This window comes from Ochotona princeps, chromosome 30, assembly GCF_030435755.1.
Source record: "Ochotona princeps isolate mOchPri1 chromosome 30, mOchPri1.hap1, whole genome shotgun sequence".
Taxonomy (NCBI): Eukaryota; Metazoa; Chordata; class Mammalia; order Lagomorpha; family Ochotonidae; genus Ochotona; species Ochotona princeps.
Window position 1 is genome coordinate 20,814,687 of NC_080861.1, and position 16,798 is coordinate 20,831,484.

Genomic DNA, 16,798 nt, shown 5'->3' on the forward strand with positions numbered 1-16,798 from the left:
TTCTCTAGTTCCTCCAGAAACATAAATTCAATTTCCACGACATACAGTACTCCTCCCCGACAAGAGTGTTATTCTCTCTTTTTTGTTGTTGTTTCTATCTTCAATTTTCTTTGAGAGCAGACACAGCCCTCCAAAGGCTTCTGGACTTGAAGCTACACATTCATTGCCAGCTCCACAAGTCATCTCCAGGAATTTCCAGAGGGTGTAGTGCCACCTACTGCTAGGAAGGGTACCGTACCGCTTCTTTTCTGGTTAGTGTATGGATAAGATGAGCAAAGGTCCTGAAATACAAGCAGCATGAATCTGTGTTTTCTGTGAATCTTTCTCTTTCTACAACACATTACACACGTAACTGATTCTTAAAACCAGAGACACCTAACTACCCTTGGAGCCTCCATCACGTGAGTGGCAGGTCTTCTGGAAGCCATACACAGCCCAGTCAAGCCAGCCAATACCGAGGCAGCTCTGCCTGGAAAGGTCTCCTCAAGATTCCAAAGGCAACAGCAGATCCACGCATTTAAACGTTTCCTGGCTTTCCCTGTCTCCCACTGCTTCTAATCAGGACAAACAGCCCTCCATAGGGAAGTTCTTATGTCAAAAAAGGTGACAGAAAAGCTCCCCAAAGGGTACCCACTGCTTAGGCATGCAGGTTGAGCTCTAACTGCTCTCATCCCATCTCCACCTGCCCCACACCCATCCCTCCACACAGAAGACAGAAAGGATGGAAAGGAAATAATTTCGTTGTGACTCAGATAGCGAAGATGGTTTTATTATTTCAGACAGCAACACCTTGTCCTATAGGTCACTGAGGTACGGCTTCCCACAGGATGTATTGAGCCTCTCAATCCGCCTGCTGGTCCTTGAGTAATCTAATCAGTGTTGTGCAACCTTTCAAAATCCCTGCTTCCCTCCCGCAGGCTAAACAGAAGCACTGCATGCCCTCTGTGGAGTTTATATAACAAAAATGAGATTTTTCTCCTCAAAAACAAAGTCACACCTCTCTCCAAATGACAGCACCCGTATCAGTCCCAAACTCCTTCCCCTTTCACTGCACACTAGGTTATAAAACACACACACATTATTCCTACTAATTTGCTTTGTGTTCCAATAGGCCAGGTGACGATCTCTATGTCACTCTGCTGGGGTCACATGTGATATCCTCAAACCCCAAGTAACTGCTCTTCTCCTCCACTCTTCTCAGAAAACCACCGACTTGCCACAGGCTGATCAACCTGCCTTACCCGTAACAAATCCAAGTATTCCCACCTCAAAACAAAAATCATTTGAATTTGCCAAGCAAGCGGACTTCCTGGCAGGTGTAGCTATTTCACAGGCATGGTGTGTGTCTAGAGGTGGAGCACCCGATTGCGTCCTAACAAACGGAACTTGGGTGAAGGTGAGCGTACTAAACAGCGCAGGAAACAGATCAGGAGTCTCCAAGGAGTCAGGTAAGCCAATCCTTGCCCACATCACAGCAAAAGAACACAGTAAAATCATGCCAGCTGGCTGAGCCATAGATTAGCAGACGATCATGTCCACTCAACCCATTAACTAACTGGAAAACGGACAGAAGTAGGGGGACCCTGCACACCTCCACTAGCTCCCCTGCTTCTAGACAATTCCTTCCTTTTTAAAGCACTGTGGGAAAGAGGTCGTTTATACCCACCTTCTTTGGCGGCCAAAGGTTTTCCTCCGCCACTCGAAGATCAGAACAGTTATAACTCAGCCCTCGCCTCCCTTCTCCCTACATCATTCATATGCTAAATTAGGTAACTGCTGCTCGGGCGGCCCCATCCAAGCCTCCCTCCACATAAACTGACTCCACTCCCCACTCTCCACTCCCGCGGCAAGTCCATCTGCCAGGAGAGGGACCACAGCGTGATGTTTGCGGTCATTGAAGCATCTCTTTGCTTATCAATCATTTACAGTCATCATTTACGGAAACTCCTTTTTTTTTTTTTGGTAGCCTCTCCTCTACACCTACTCCACCAGCGCGCCCAAGTGCTTTAAAGATTTTTAGCCTTTTCATACACGTCTGGATTACTTCCGCAGACTCCGAGCGTTCCATGTCGGTGGAATGGGGGCGAGCTGCCGGGCAGGCAGGCAGGCAGGGACGGAGGCGAGGAGCCCGCTCGGCCGCCCCGGGCATCGTTTGCAACCGCGGACGCGCAAATCCCGGGGCCGGCTCCAAGCGGTCACCCACTGCGGGCCCAAACCCAGGCCGTGGCTCCCCCCACGACACAGCCCCCCGCGGGAAACAAAGCGGAGGCAACGCTCCCGCACATGCAGGCACCCCCGGCCGGCAGTCCCCGCGTCCTGAGCGCGCAGGAGCAGCGCCGGGCCACGAGGTGTGGCCGGGCTGGGATTGCCCGGGCTGAGACGGTGCTCCGCGGCCAGCTCGCCACCACCCGCTCAGGTCACCTCAGAGCAGCATCCTCTTACCTCAGGACCGGCGCTCGGCGCTCGGCTCCCCGACGGCCCGCGAAGAAGCCCCGCCGCTCGCGCACGCGCACTCGCGCTCCAGAGCCTCCGCCGATCGGCCCCGCGCGCCTCGACTGGACTCCGACCCCGCCCCCGTCCAGTCCGTCAGCGGCCGCAAGAGCCAATCCGGTTGCTAGAAAGGCCAGCACTGATCACGTGCCCAGACCAGCCAATCTCCAAGTTGGGCAGCCCGGCTCGGCTGTCCCCAGGGATCTTGGTCGCGACCTGGGATTAGCTGGCTCGAGGCTGGCACAAAGGGTGGATCCCTTGGGTTAGCCAGTGGTTCTTCACATTCTTTTATAAATACGAATCTCCCGGATATCTTGTTACAGTGCAGAATATGGTTTAGCAAATGCGGGGCGAGTTCGTGAGATTCTGCATTTCTAACGCTCCCAAGTGGGATGACGCTACTTCCCATCCGGGGACCAGCTTTAAGTCGCTCCCGTCTGGAGTTGCTGCAGCCGCTGCTCGCTATCATTGGAGAAGTCCACCAACCTTTTTGCCCTGGCCCCGGCGATGGAGGACTTGGCAGGGCTTGGCTACACATGGAGAACCGGTCTTTGGCTCCCGCGAGCCGGCCCTGGATTGAGGAGCAGTAGCCGGTGCCCACCTGGACGCTCTGACCTGAGGGACTGAGCCCGTGTGTCCGAGGGCGGCTGCTTCTTGGGAATTTAAAATCAGTCACAGAGCTGTATGGGCCAGCTCAGAAGAATCGCGTAGGGAAAACATATGGGCAGCACCTTGGACAGTTCAGGCATAAACCAGACAGGTTGTAAATCCTACCTTGGGACTCTTAGGAATTCTAGAGTCAGGAAGCCCAGCATCTTGCCATCTCTCCGACGTGATCTAAACCTCTGTGCTCAGTCTGACCAGCTGGAACTTTTGTGCTTCAGCAAGCCTAGTTGTTAGTGCTCAAGAGGTTACCATGGTGGTGGTGGAAACTGAGGTGCTGAGTTCTTCCCCAGCTCTTACTACCCTCACTATTAATCAAGATTATCAAACTGCCACTTAGAGAAAATTGCACCCTCGGGTGTCTTGGGTCCTCTTTGGCTGCTCAGCCCCAGCAGTGAAACCTGCTTAGCTATCTCAAATATTCACATGTCAGTTGGCACAGAATAAAATTCAAAGTTATAAAAGACTCACTAGATGTAACTCAACAGCAGTACACTGGCCACAGCAAGTGTAAAGGTTATGTCTAAGCAAGAAAACAGAAACTTGAAAATCTCAAAGTTTCTTTTACTATCATTAAACTAGTAATGCTCAAATATAGTTGCAATGAAAGGACTTATGAAATAGATCATGTCTAAAGATCCTAATAGAAATGAGGCATGCAGCTATGATGGCTATAGGTTTAATAGGTTTCGCTGGTGATTTGATGTCCAGCCGTGCATAGGAACACCTGTGTAAACTGCTGAATCAATGGGCTCATTCTTTCAACATGAAAAAAAAAATCAACTCTGCAAGAGTTACTAATGAAATAAACACTCTGTGAACAGTTTTTCACATAATTTGTGAAAAGATTTTTTTTAAGGCCAAAACTAATCCATACGTTATACATACTTCACAGAGTATTCAGTGGAACAAATATAACAACTAGTTCCACAACTGGATTTAAGTCCAGTTGACTGTTTTTGCCTTCTGTTAGCCATGCAAAATAATCAATTATGATTATTATTATGTTCTGTGACCCTCTTAATGAAAATGAGTTTCTAGTTGAGCATTATTTGGAGTTTTTGTCTGAGGTTTATCTCAAAAGTATTACCTAGAATCATCAGAGATTCTTGTAAAAAAAAAAATGCAAATTTCTAGAGTTCAACCTAGAGCCTCCCCCAGCCTCTGTCATGCAGAATATCCAAAGCTAGGCTCGCTACTACGTGAAATAAGATCATTAGTGCCTGCATCGTGAGAAACACTTCTTTGCAGTTTTTCTATGGAGTAATATTTTCTGTATTGGGCTGGGGCCTGGTTTTTGAGTGAATTAATGAGGCCCTCTCAGAACAATGTACCAGTAGCACCCATCTTACCTGAAAGTGACTTTATTTGCAACACCAAAAATATGGACGCCCTAATTGTAAGCTGCAAACTAGCACACCTACTTCTCTGACACTTTTAAAAATACACTTCACAACATTCAATTGGAAAAGAAATTCTTCTCACCCTGTAATTTTGTGCCTTATCAATTAGCTAAACTAAGGACATTTTTCACTAATACTGAACTAGCACAAGTAATTCCTAAAGAAAGACATTGATTTCTTTTTATTATCATTACAGAAGGAGACAAAATGACACAAAGAGTTTTGCTTAAAGATAATAATTTGAGAAAAGAATATTCTGGCTGTCATGCTTCTCAATGTACTTACACATAATCTGCCTACCTGTCTGAGGAAATAAGCAAATTAACATCTGAGTTAGCATAAGCAAGGTTCCTCACCAGCATCCCACAAGAGATTGAAGTATATTTGAAAGAAAATAAAGCTAAAGCCACCTGCCAATTTGCTAAGTCCCAGGAGTCTGCCCAGGGCTGTGTTAGAACCAGAACTTCCATTGACAGCTTTATAATTGCTAATTATGTTTTTGTCTAACAGCAAATAGCTTCTTTAAATATAATTGATTTCATTCATCAATATGCATAGATTATCCAAGACTATAGTTGCCATCAGTGATATAAATCCATATGGATATCAATTTCTATCTTTATATCAGCATTTTAGCAACAGATAATTCCTTTCCATTTAGGTTAATTATGCACAGATGAAACTAAGAGCCATTTCTTTGGTTTTTTTTTTTTTAAAAAAGGTTGTTTTTTTATACTCACTACAGAAAACATAGATGTTCTGTTTTGTATTTTTTTTAAAGTATTTCAGACTTTAAAAGCATCTAGACAACTTGATACGCACTTGTATAATCTCCCCCAATCTAAGATATAAAATGTTAGCAATACTATTGAGGTTATAAAACTACTGAGGTTATAAACACCCCTCCCAACAGGTTGATTTTTTTTTTTTTTAGGTTGAGATTTCACGCTTAAAAAGTTCAGTGAACAAAATGAAGAGAATGAATTATGGAAGGAAACACCATTTCTTATATATGCCGTTGACAACATAAATGTAAATGGGTAACAATTTTACTTAAAAATACTTTAAAATTCCAAACTTGTGAAAGAGAGCTGAAAATTCCATGCAGCCCAATGGCTATGTTGTGTAATGACACTTTTGGAAATGGCAAGGATAGCTTTTAGAAGATAATGCAGGTAGCTTGAAGTAGAAGTGAGGTGAAACATCAGACTCTTTCTGGAAATAAACACACTTTATGAGATCTATTATAGTTTCTTTACAAGAGAAGCAAGCTGTAGCTATTCTAAATTAAAGTTAGGTGTTACGTGCCAAAAAGCACATGCAAAAGTAAATGTCACATATTTTAAAAGAATATATGAGCACTAATTGTCAGATGAAATCAAGGAATACTTTTTGGAAGAAATGACGTCTGTGTGAAAGTACTAGCTAGACATAGTGGACTGAATGTTTTCCACTAAAATTTGTTTGTTGGAATTGTGAGTTATTTAAAAAAATTGCAGATTTCTAGTTCATACGATATTATGATATTATTACACGCAGTTAATTCCCACAACCTGGTTCTTTACCGTGAGCTGAAACACACCAGACGCAACGAGGTATCTTAGGAGGTTTATTCCAACGGGGCAGGAACAGCAAGAAAGAGGGGGAGAGAGGAGGGTAAGAGAGGGGTAAGAGAGGGGTAAGAGAGGGATAAGAGAGGGATAAGAGAGGGATAAGAGCGGGGTAAGAGCGGGATAAGAGCGGGATAAGAGCGGGATAAGAGCGGGGTAACAGCGGGGTAAGAGCGGAGTAAGAGCGGGGTAAGAGAGGGGTAAGAGAGTGAGCCGCACCTGGGGGGGCCTTTTTGTCTGCCAGGTGTAGGGGGTGGGGATTGGGAGGGATTGAGGCCAGGCCCCCAGGGGATTGGTGCCTGCAGGTGAATGCCTAGGGATGATTGGCGAGTGGGCGGAGTTGGGGAGGGGGCTGGAAGATTGGGAGGTGGGATTCAGGTGGAATGCCAGATTACATCAGATTGGTGGATAGCTAGGCCGGCCCGAACTTCATGAGCTGTGAGGAAGAAGGAATGGCACGCCGGGTCCAGGGAAGGATATTGGAATAACTCCTTACAGGAATCCTATCCTTCAGCAAGATATTAGGTGGTAGGACCTTTGGGAGATCATTGGAATTAGATGATACTGATACCCTGCAAAACCAGGAATGTAACAATTAGTTCTAAAAGTCTCTGTGCCACTAGAATCTATCCAGTGGACCTAGGGAAAACTTACTTGTATTTTGCCACTCAGGACTTAAACTCTAAAAAGCAAAATCTTGAATATCTTGTTGTCCATCCTGTTGGCCTGAAGCAGAGTTCAGTTCACATAGTCTAGCGCCAAGACCAGGGCTGTTGGTATTATAAGCCACAGCATAAGTTGGACTCTCCTAGTAGGACTTGAGGAAGGGTCCACTTGCATTAAAAATTCCTACAGCTACACTAGTTCGTGCCACAAGCTCTGGCATCATTCAGGCTTGCCAGAAAAGAAACAGCCACCCATATCTCCCTAAGCACCAAAATCAAGGTCCTGGCTATCACAATCACCAGGAAGACTGCCACCAAACTCTCTGTGAGCCCAAAATATACACCCTAGGAACCCCATGTTCATCTCAAAACCACACTTCAATTTTTATTAACTGTAGCAGACTACAACACTGTGTCTCTCACAGACAAAACTGGCATTTACTAAGACAAAAGAATTTACTCAGAAGCTGTACTCCTGAACTTGCCTAGAACCAAAGCCAAAGCAACAAGTCAAGTGCACCTCTGCATCCTGGTAAAACACATGATCATCTCAATAGCTGCAGAAAAGGCATTTAATAAAATCCTCATCAAAAGTCCTACACCACTTCATGCTAAAAACCTTAAACAAGATAGGCATAGAAGGAACATTCTACAACACAGTCAAAGCAATGTATGAAATCCTACATTGCCAGCGTCATACTGGATGAAGAAAGACTTAAGAACTAGAACTAAGCAACAACATCCACTTTCACCACTGCTACTCAACATAGTATTAAAAGTCCTTGTTAAAGCTATTAGCCAAGAAAAACAAATTAAAGGAATTCAAATCAGAAATGAGGAATTAAAATTACCCCCGTTTGCGGATGACATAATTCTCTACGTAAGAGAAACAAAAGACTCAAGCAAGAGACTTTTGGAACTCATAAGAGAGTTTGTAGAGCAGCAGGATGCAAAATTAATAAACATAAATCAATGGCTCTAGTAAACACAAATATATCCATGTCTGAGAGAGAATTTGCAAGCATAGTCCCCTTTAAAATAATGGAGAAAAATCTTAAATGCCTTGGAATTAATCTAACCAAAGATGTGAAAAACCTCTATGATGAAAAATAAAAAATAAAAAAAGAAGACGTTGATAGAGAAATTTACCATGCTCCTGGTTCAGCAAGATCACATAATCAAATTGACCACATTATAAAAGTAATATACAAATTCAATGCAATCCCAATTAAAAATCCCGACAACATTCTTCTTAGGAATAGAAAAGATGAATCAAAAATTCATCTAGAAACACAAATAGCCAAATCTATCCTAAAGAATAAAAATAAAGCTAGAGGAATCACAATTCCAGACCGCAAGACATCTTCTAGGACAGCGGTAACTGAAAGCGTCTGATATTGGTACAGAAAGAAAGATCAATGTAGCAGCATAGAAATGCCAGAAGTGATCTCACACAAGGGAAAACAATGCTGTTGGGACAATTGAAAAGCAGCCTGCGGAAGTAAAGAACGAAGACCCCCTACCTCTCACAACACAAAACTCAGCTACGTGAATCAAGGACCTAAGGCTGCACCCAAAGAATCAAACTACTAGAGGAAACCACAGGAAGAACTCTGCGAGATAAAGGCATTGGATAAGACTTAGAAAAGTCACCAAAGGCACAGGCAGTCAGAACCAAAATAAACAAGTGGGACCAAATCAAACGAAGAAGCTTCTGTACAGCAAAGGAAATGATCAACAAAATGAAGAAGCAACCAACAGAGTGGGAGAAAATCTTTGCACACTACACAACAGATAGGGGGCTAATAACCAGGACTAACAAACAGTTTCAAAAACTCAGTGACAGCCCAACAACCCTGTAAAAAAAATGAGTGAAATGAATAGGCATTTTTCAAAAGAACAGATTCAAATGGCTAAGAAATATGAAAACTGCTTAGGCTCCCTATGTATCAAGTAAATATAATTAAAACTAACATCGAGGTTCCACCTAAATCCAGTGAGATGGGCCTCTAATTCAAAAATCTACTAACAATACCTCCTGGTGTAGATATGGGCAAAAGGTGCCCTCCTTCACTATTGATGAGAGCATAGGCTGGTATAACCACTATAAAATATGGAGAGTGCTAATAGACCTGAAAATGGATCTAGTATATGACCCAACTATCCCACTTCTGGGAATATATCAAAAGGAAGTGAAATTTGCATATGAGAAAGGGATGTATAATCCTACATTAACGGCTCCACAATCGACAATAACAAAGACATGCAAACAGCCCAGTTGTTCTTCAAAAGAGGAAAGGATAAACAGAGTTGTGAAGTATAAATTCTTTTACCAAAAAAAACTACTCTGTAGAAAAGAAGGGACAAGTACGCCAGATGAACAGACATCAGCGTAGGGACACAGGAGACCTGAGGAAGCAAAGTAGCATGGTACCTTTCAAGGAACAGAATTAGATCCTATATATTGGGGTCATTATCTAGATCTCCCAGGGTGGCAAGTGCTTAAACCCCAGTTAGCTACACAGGCTAAGGTTCTAATCCCAGCAGCTCCACTTCCCATCCAGCTCACTGCTTGTGGCCTGGGAAAGCAGTTGAGGATGGCTCAAAATCTTGGGACCCTGCACCCACATGGCAGGCCCTGTAGAATTACATTGGGGTGGGAGGAGGAATTTTTGGTTTGTGACTTTCAGCTCTATGGTCTTACCTGTTTATCCATATTACAGCCAAACTACCTTTCTAACTGCCACCCTGTTTCTTACTGGAATACCCTGCCCATCTCCAGTCCTTGCATCTGTGGGACCCTGCTCCATTGTCATCCAGGTCTTTGGTCAAATGATTCTTTGTCAGAGACCTTCTCTGGTCATGTGACACAAAGTTATACTATCTGCCACAAATGTTACCTACTCAGCCTTTCTCAACTTAAACCTTCTGTGTCATCAGAATGTTATTCCTGAGATTGAGTTATTTTTGGTAAATAATAATAATAATAATTAAGTTCTATATCCCTATAAGACAGTTACACATTCCTATATGACAAAGGTTAATCAAAAATAAATTGCATGGGGCCCAGAGCCATGTCCTAGCAAATAAAGCCCTCACCTTGAATGCGCTGGCATTCCTTACGGGCTCCAGTTCTAATCCCAGCAACCCCACTTCCCATCCAGCTCCCTGCTTGTGGCCTGGGAAAGCAGTCAAGGATGGCCCAAAACCTTGGGACCCTGCACCCACGTGGGTGACCCAGAAACTCCTGGCTCCTGGCTTTGGATCGGCGCAGCATTGGCCACTGCAGTCACCTGGGAAGTGAATCATCAGACAGAAGAGTTTCCTCTCTATCTCTCTTCCTCTCTGTATATCTGACTTTGCAATAAAATAAATCTTAAAAAAAAAAGTTGCATGCAATTTAGAATTTTTAAAATGGTGCATATAAAAGTGGCATACAGTTACCATCATTCTAGCCTTCTGGGACAGACATTAATGTTCTCTCTACAAAGGGAATCTCACAGCATCAAAGTTAACTCTTCAGATGAACTGGCAGGGGGAGGGTGCATTAAACTGTTATCCTTCTTTTTTGCTTGTTAGCTGTCATCAACATCTGATGAATTACTTCTTTTGGTTTCCTTTATTCACCCCTTTCTAGTATGTAAAAGTACAGGAACATTATTGCTAGCTCATCTCTATGTTAGGTTTTAGAATTTTAGTGTTTGAAAAAGGCAAGGAGGTGGCTAGTTAAAATTTAATAAAAGGCTTGGGGATGGCACCGTGGCCTAGCAGTTAAAGTCCTCGCCTTGAACGCACTGGCATCCCATATGGGCACCGGTTCTAGTCCCAGTAGCTCCACTTCCCATCCAACTCCCTGCCTGTGGCCTGGGAAAGGAGTTGAGGACGGCCCAAAGCCTTGGATTCCTGCACCTGCGTGGGAGACCTGGAGGAAGTTCCTGGCTCCTGGCTTCGGATCGGCATGGCACTGGCAGTTGTGGCTGCTTTGGGGAGTGAATCATCGGACGAAGATCTTCCTCTCTGTTTCTCCTCCTCTCTGTATATGACTTTGCAATAAAAATAAAAAATAAATATTTTTTAAATTAAATAAAAGGCTTTATTTGGGGGAGTATTAACAAGGTCCAGAAAGAAAGTGAGGACTAAGCCTTCCTGTACAGAGTAGAGGTGATTTGAAGCCATGTTTCATTCTATTTGAGCAGCAAAAAGAATGTCTTCCTTTTTAAATATTTATTTATTTGAAAATCAGAGTTACCGAGAGACTGGGAAAGACACACAGAGACATTATCCTCCATCTGCTGGTTTACACCTGCAGTGACTGCAATAGCCAGAGCTGGGCTAGACTGAAACCAGGAGACAGGAGAATCATCTGACTCTCCCATCTGGGCACAGGGGCTCAAGTACCTAGACTATCTTCTGCTGCTTTTCCAAGCACATTAGTAGAGAGCTAGATTTGTGGAAGAGCAGCAGAGACTCAAACAGGTATGAGTTCTTTGTGGAAATCTAACATAAGAGCTCAGACCTGGAACTCGCTGGAGGTAGTGGCACAATTGCTGCAAGCAAAGAGTTGTGTACCAACTGCAATAAGTAAAATCAAACTGTAGACCTGTGGGTGACACAGCTTAGAAACCTGCCCCAAGGAGAAGAATTTGATAGCCAGAAGAGCAATGACCAAGAGCAAAAGAAGAGACAAAAGCATAATAAATATTACTGAAGACTACCCTTGTAAAGGAGCAACAAAACCCTATGCCAACCTCAGAGTTAACTAAGGAAGACATTGAGAAAGTGGGGACACAGAATCCATAAGACTCATTTGAAAGATTCTGATAAACAATGAGAAGCACATACAAGAGTTCAAAGAGTTTAAGGAATATTTTGCACAAGCAATAGCAGTAATAAGGCAAATCAAGGCTGATATATCAGAAATTAAGAACACAGTAGAGCAAATTAAAAGTACCGTGGACAGTCTCCAAAATAGAATGAAGCAAGCAGAAGAAAGAATCTCAGAAATGGAAGATATTTCCTGTCACCAGGGGGAAGCAAACAAAAAACCGGAAGCAGAGCTGGACCAGGCCCAAAAAAAGTATTCAAGAATTGAAAGGCACTGTTAAGAGGCTAAATATAAGAGTTTTGGGAGTCCCAGAAGGTGCAGAAAGAGAAGCTGAGTTTGGAAATGTATTTAATGAAATGGTAAGGGGAAATTTCCCTTATCTGGAGAAAGAATTGGGAAACAACATCCATTAGGGGCACAGAACTCCCAACAGGCTTGATCAAAAGTGATCTTCACCAAGACATATGATCATCAAGCTCTCTTCAATTGAACATAAGGAAAAGATCCTTAAATGTGCACGTGAAAAAAATCAATTGACATATAAAGGAATGCTAATTAAACTCACAGAAGACCTCTCACAGGAAACTCTACAGGCCAGAAGAGAATGGAGTGACACATTCCAGACCCTAAAAGAAAAAAATTGTCAGCCTAGGATAACATATCCAGCAAAGCTTTCATTTGTCTTTGAAAAGGAAATAAAATTCTCCCACAGTCAAGAAAAGTTAAAAGAATTTGCCTCTTCCAAACCTGCCCTACAGACGATACTTGAAGATATTCTCTTGATAGAGAAGAGGAATAGCACCCATGCGTATTAACCCTGAATGTAAATGGCTTAAGCTCAATCAAACGTCAAAGATTAGTAGACTGGATTAAAAAACAAAACCCATCTATTTGTTGCCTACAGGAGACACATTTCACCAACAAAAATCAGTGGAAACTCTATCTCATGGATTTTCATTTTTTTGCTTTTGTTAGTTTCATCTCTTCAAAACAGTTTCCTCTGATTAAATTCCTCAGTGACTCATGGATCATACAGTAGCATCATTTTCTGGAAGAAGGTTCTTATTTTCGTTTTCCTTTCTTCAGCGACAGGTTAGTCATGCAGTAGCATGTTATTTAACTTCATGGTATTGTTAATTTCTTTTTTCTTCCCGATGTTGATTTCGTTTTGTGGCTTTTCACTTAAGGGGATGTATAGTAGCTGTGTAATGAAGACTGTCATATCTAGTAGCATGTTATTTAACTTCATGGCATTGTAAATTTCTATTTTTCTTCCCATTGTTGATTTTGTACTGTGACTTTTCATTTAAGGGGATGTACAGTAACTATGAAATGGAGACGAACATATCCAGATGTGAGGATACAATGTAGTATGCTTCTCTGCTTCCAGACAAAGATGGATTTACAATGAAACTGTTTACTGTATCTTGACAATAGGATGCTGGACTCTCTGCCATTGTCCATGCCCACAATGATGGACATAAGTCTGTGTATGAAGAACTATACTTTAGTAATGATAAAGAGGAACTAGGCGGGGTGGGGAGCCGGAATTGGGGCTGGGCTCCAGGAGCCTATGAAACTGTATCATAAAATGATAATAATAATAAATAAAAATGATTAAAATATTAAGAGATAAAGAGGGATGCTACATAATGATAAAGGAAACCATCTACCAAGAAGAAATAACAATAATAAATGTATACACATCAAATACAAGAGCATCTAGCTACATGAAACAATTATGGATGGACCTAAGGGGAGAGATGGATGCCAAAGCAATAATAGTGTCGGACCTCAGCACCCCGTTAACATCATGGACAAATCGATGAGACAGAGACTCTGCAAAAAAGCAACAGATTTCACACAGGTTATAGAACAAATGGAGTTAGTAGATCTATACAGATCTTTCATCCAATGAACACTGAGTATGCATTTTTTTTAGATGTACATGTGACCTTCACTAGGATATGAGAGGTCACGAAACAGGCCTCACCAACCAAAAAAAAAAAAAAAAAATTGAAATCATCCCATGCTTCTTCTCAGACCACCACAGAACGAAACTAGAGATCAAAAAATGAAAACATTCCAGGAGATCTGTAAACTCTTGGAAGCTGAAAACTATGTTACTGAAAAAGCAATTAAAGAAATTAAAGAAGAAATATAAAAAATCCTTGAAACCAATGAAAACTCAAACACAACATTCCAATACCTTTTTAATAGTTGAGTAGTATTCCATAGATTGGATGGGCAACTAGGTGGCTTCCATGCTTTTGTGATTGTTGATTGTGCTGCAGCGAATTAAGGGTTCAAGTTGCTTTCTCGTGTGTCAGATCCTTTGGCTATCTTCCCAGGAGTGTGATTGCTGGGTCGCATGGTAGCTGAATTTTCAGTTGCCTGAGTATTCTACATATTGACTTCCATAGTGGCTGCAGCAGCCTGCAATCCACCAGCAGTGGAGTAGCGTTCCTTTTCTCCCTGTCCTCGCCTACAGGTGTTGTTGGTAGTTTTCTGTATGTGTGCCATTCTCAATGGGGTTAAGTGGAACCTCAGGGTTGTTTTTATTTGAATTTCCTTTATTACTAGGGAGCTTGAGCATTTTTCATGTGTGTTAGCCATTTGGATTTGTTTCTTTGAAAGGTGTATTCTGGAGTTCTTTGTATATTCTGGATATTACCCCCTTGTGTATTGTATATGTGCAAAGATTTTTCTCCCATCCTATTAATTGCTTTTTTTTTTTAGATTTTATTTTTATTGCAAAGTCAGATATACAGAGAGAAGGAGAGACAGAGAGGAAGATCTTCCGTCCGATGATTCACTCCCCAAGTGACCATAACAGCCGGTACTGCGCCAATCTGAAGCCAGGAGCCAGGAGCGCTTGCAGGTCTCCCATGCGGGTGCAGGGTCCCAAGGCTTTGGGCCATCCTCGACTGCTTTCCCAAGCCATAGGTAGGGAGCTGGATAGGAAATAGGGCCGCTGGGATTAGAACCGGAGACCATATGGGATGCCAGTGCGTTCAAGGCGAGGACTTTAACTGCTAGGTCATGGCACCGGTTACCAAGAGAGACTTTCACTTCAGACAAAGGATTTTACCAATTAGGGAAGAGAGTCTGATGGATTGCTCTCTGGTAGGAGATAGCCCAAGACCACTTTCACGTGGTAGGATGACTGCTTGAGGGAAATGGCTGCCCAAGGTATACAGCATTGGGCTTTTACGCATCTTAGGCACAGGGAATGGGAGAAGGCAACAGCTCTTCAGATTGTCAATGCATTTGACATTCAGCACAGGAACATTCCAAGCATTCCTGGATGGGAGTGTAGCCTTTACTTGGGAAGGGTGATGGTGTCACTTCTTCCCTGCCCTACCTAAAAGATAGTTCTTTCCCCACTTTCCAATCCACTTGTTTCATAGATAAGGACACTGAACCCTGAAAGGTGAAGTGACTATGACCAAACAAAGAAGGAAGCCTCCTTTTTGGGATCTCTTAGCCCCACAGGCCTACATGCTGCTTCTCCTTCATGACTTTAGGCTGCTGTAACCTCTCCCTCTCCTCACCAGTTTTATTACCCAATTCTTTCCACCAGAAATTCCAAGCCTTCTTGAATCAAAATGTGAATTTCACACAGCCAATTATCACCTAAAAATGATTTTCTAAATTGGTGCTTGGGAGGGTGTCAAATCTATTGGCTGCAATATGTCTTCACAAGACTTCAGTAGTTTGTCAGTTATGGATGAAAGAAACTACTCACCACCATTTCCTATCCCTGTTAAAGTTTGTCATGCATAGTTTTGGGCTGTAAATCAAGTTTAAGGGATCCACAGAGTAATTTGGACTGTTAGACAGTGGGATTCATTTGCTTAAGGGAGTAACTCTTTAATAGTATCTAACACTTAATAGGTTTTGTTCACTGAATTTCTTCCATTTTGAATACATTCACATAGTATAAATTTCACCCTTTCAGAGTGCATTTTGATGGTTTTGACAAATTCTTAAAAAGCATTTATTTGAAAGAGTGACTGACAGAAAAGGAAAGACGAAGATATCTTCCAACCTTTTATTCACTCCCCAGTGGCCTCAACAGCCAGAACTAGTCTAAGACGCTGTAACTCCATCTGGGTCTTCAGCAAGGATTCAAAGAATCTGAGGATGACAGGATCCCAAGAACTTGAGTTATCTTCCAGTGCCTTCTCTGGAGCATTAGCAGAGAGCTCGAATAGAAGCGAAGCAGCAGGGCCCGGCGCAGTGATCTAGCAGCTAAGGTCCTTGCCTCACATGCGTCAGGATCCCATATAGGCGTCAGTTCTGGTCCCGGCAGCCGCACTTCCCCCATCCAGCTCCCTGCTTGTGGCCTGGGAAAGCAGTCGAGGACAGCCCAAAGCGTTGGGTTCCTGCACCTGCGTGGGAGTCCTAGAAGAGCTCCTGGTTCCTGATTTGGGATCGGTGCAGCTCCAGCTATTGTGGTCACTTGGGGAGTGAATCATCAGACAGAGGATCTTCCTCTCTGTCTCTCCTCCTCTATATATCTGACTTTGCAGTAAAACTAAATAATTTTTTTTAAAAAAGAAGCGAAACAGCTAGTGTTCCTATTGGATGCTGGCATCACAAGCGGCAGCTTGACGCACTGTGCCACAGCAGCAGCCCCTTGACAAATGTTTAAAGTCATGTAACTGCAACCAGAACAGTTTTGTCACCCCCTCCTTTCCCAAGTTTCCTATGTCCCCTTATACTCAAGCCTTTCTTTTACCCTTAATCTTGGAAAACCACTGATCTGGTTTCTGTTCCTATAGGTTTGCCTCTGCAAGAATGTGATTTAGAGTCCTCTTTTTGATATTGTAATGAATTATCTGAGGCAACTAACTTGTTAGAGAGAAAAAGTTTGGGCTGATACTGTGGTACAGTGAGTGAAGTCTTTGCCTGTGCTGCTGTATGGATACCAGTTCAAGTCCTGGTTGCTCCAATTCTGATCTAGCGCCCTCCCTGTTAATGTGCTTGGGAAAGCAGTGGAAGATAACCCAAGTGCTTGGCTCCTGCACATGTGGGACACTGGGAAGAAACTCCTGGCTTCTGATCTGCCCAGTTCTGTCCATTGCAGCCATTTGGAGGAGTAAACCAGTGGATAGAAGATTCTCTCTCTCTCTCTCT

At 43.0% G+C, this 16,798-nt stretch overlaps 2 protein-coding genes across 3 annotated transcripts in view; both read right to left on the reverse strand.

The window, feature by feature from the left end:
- Positions 1 to 2,549, reverse strand: part of TMEM108 (transmembrane protein 108) — a 295,366-nt gene extending 292,817 nt beyond the window's left edge. The window contains exon 1 of the mRNA XM_058657207.1: positions 2,443 to 2,549. The gene's annotated coding sequence lies outside the window, so the exon portion shown is untranslated. The remainder of the gene's footprint in view (positions 1 to 2,442) is intronic.
- Positions 1 to 16,798, reverse strand: part of SLC22A14 (solute carrier family 22 member 14) — a 980,905-nt gene that overhangs the window by 539,422 nt on the left and 424,685 nt on the right. The window lies entirely within an intron of this gene.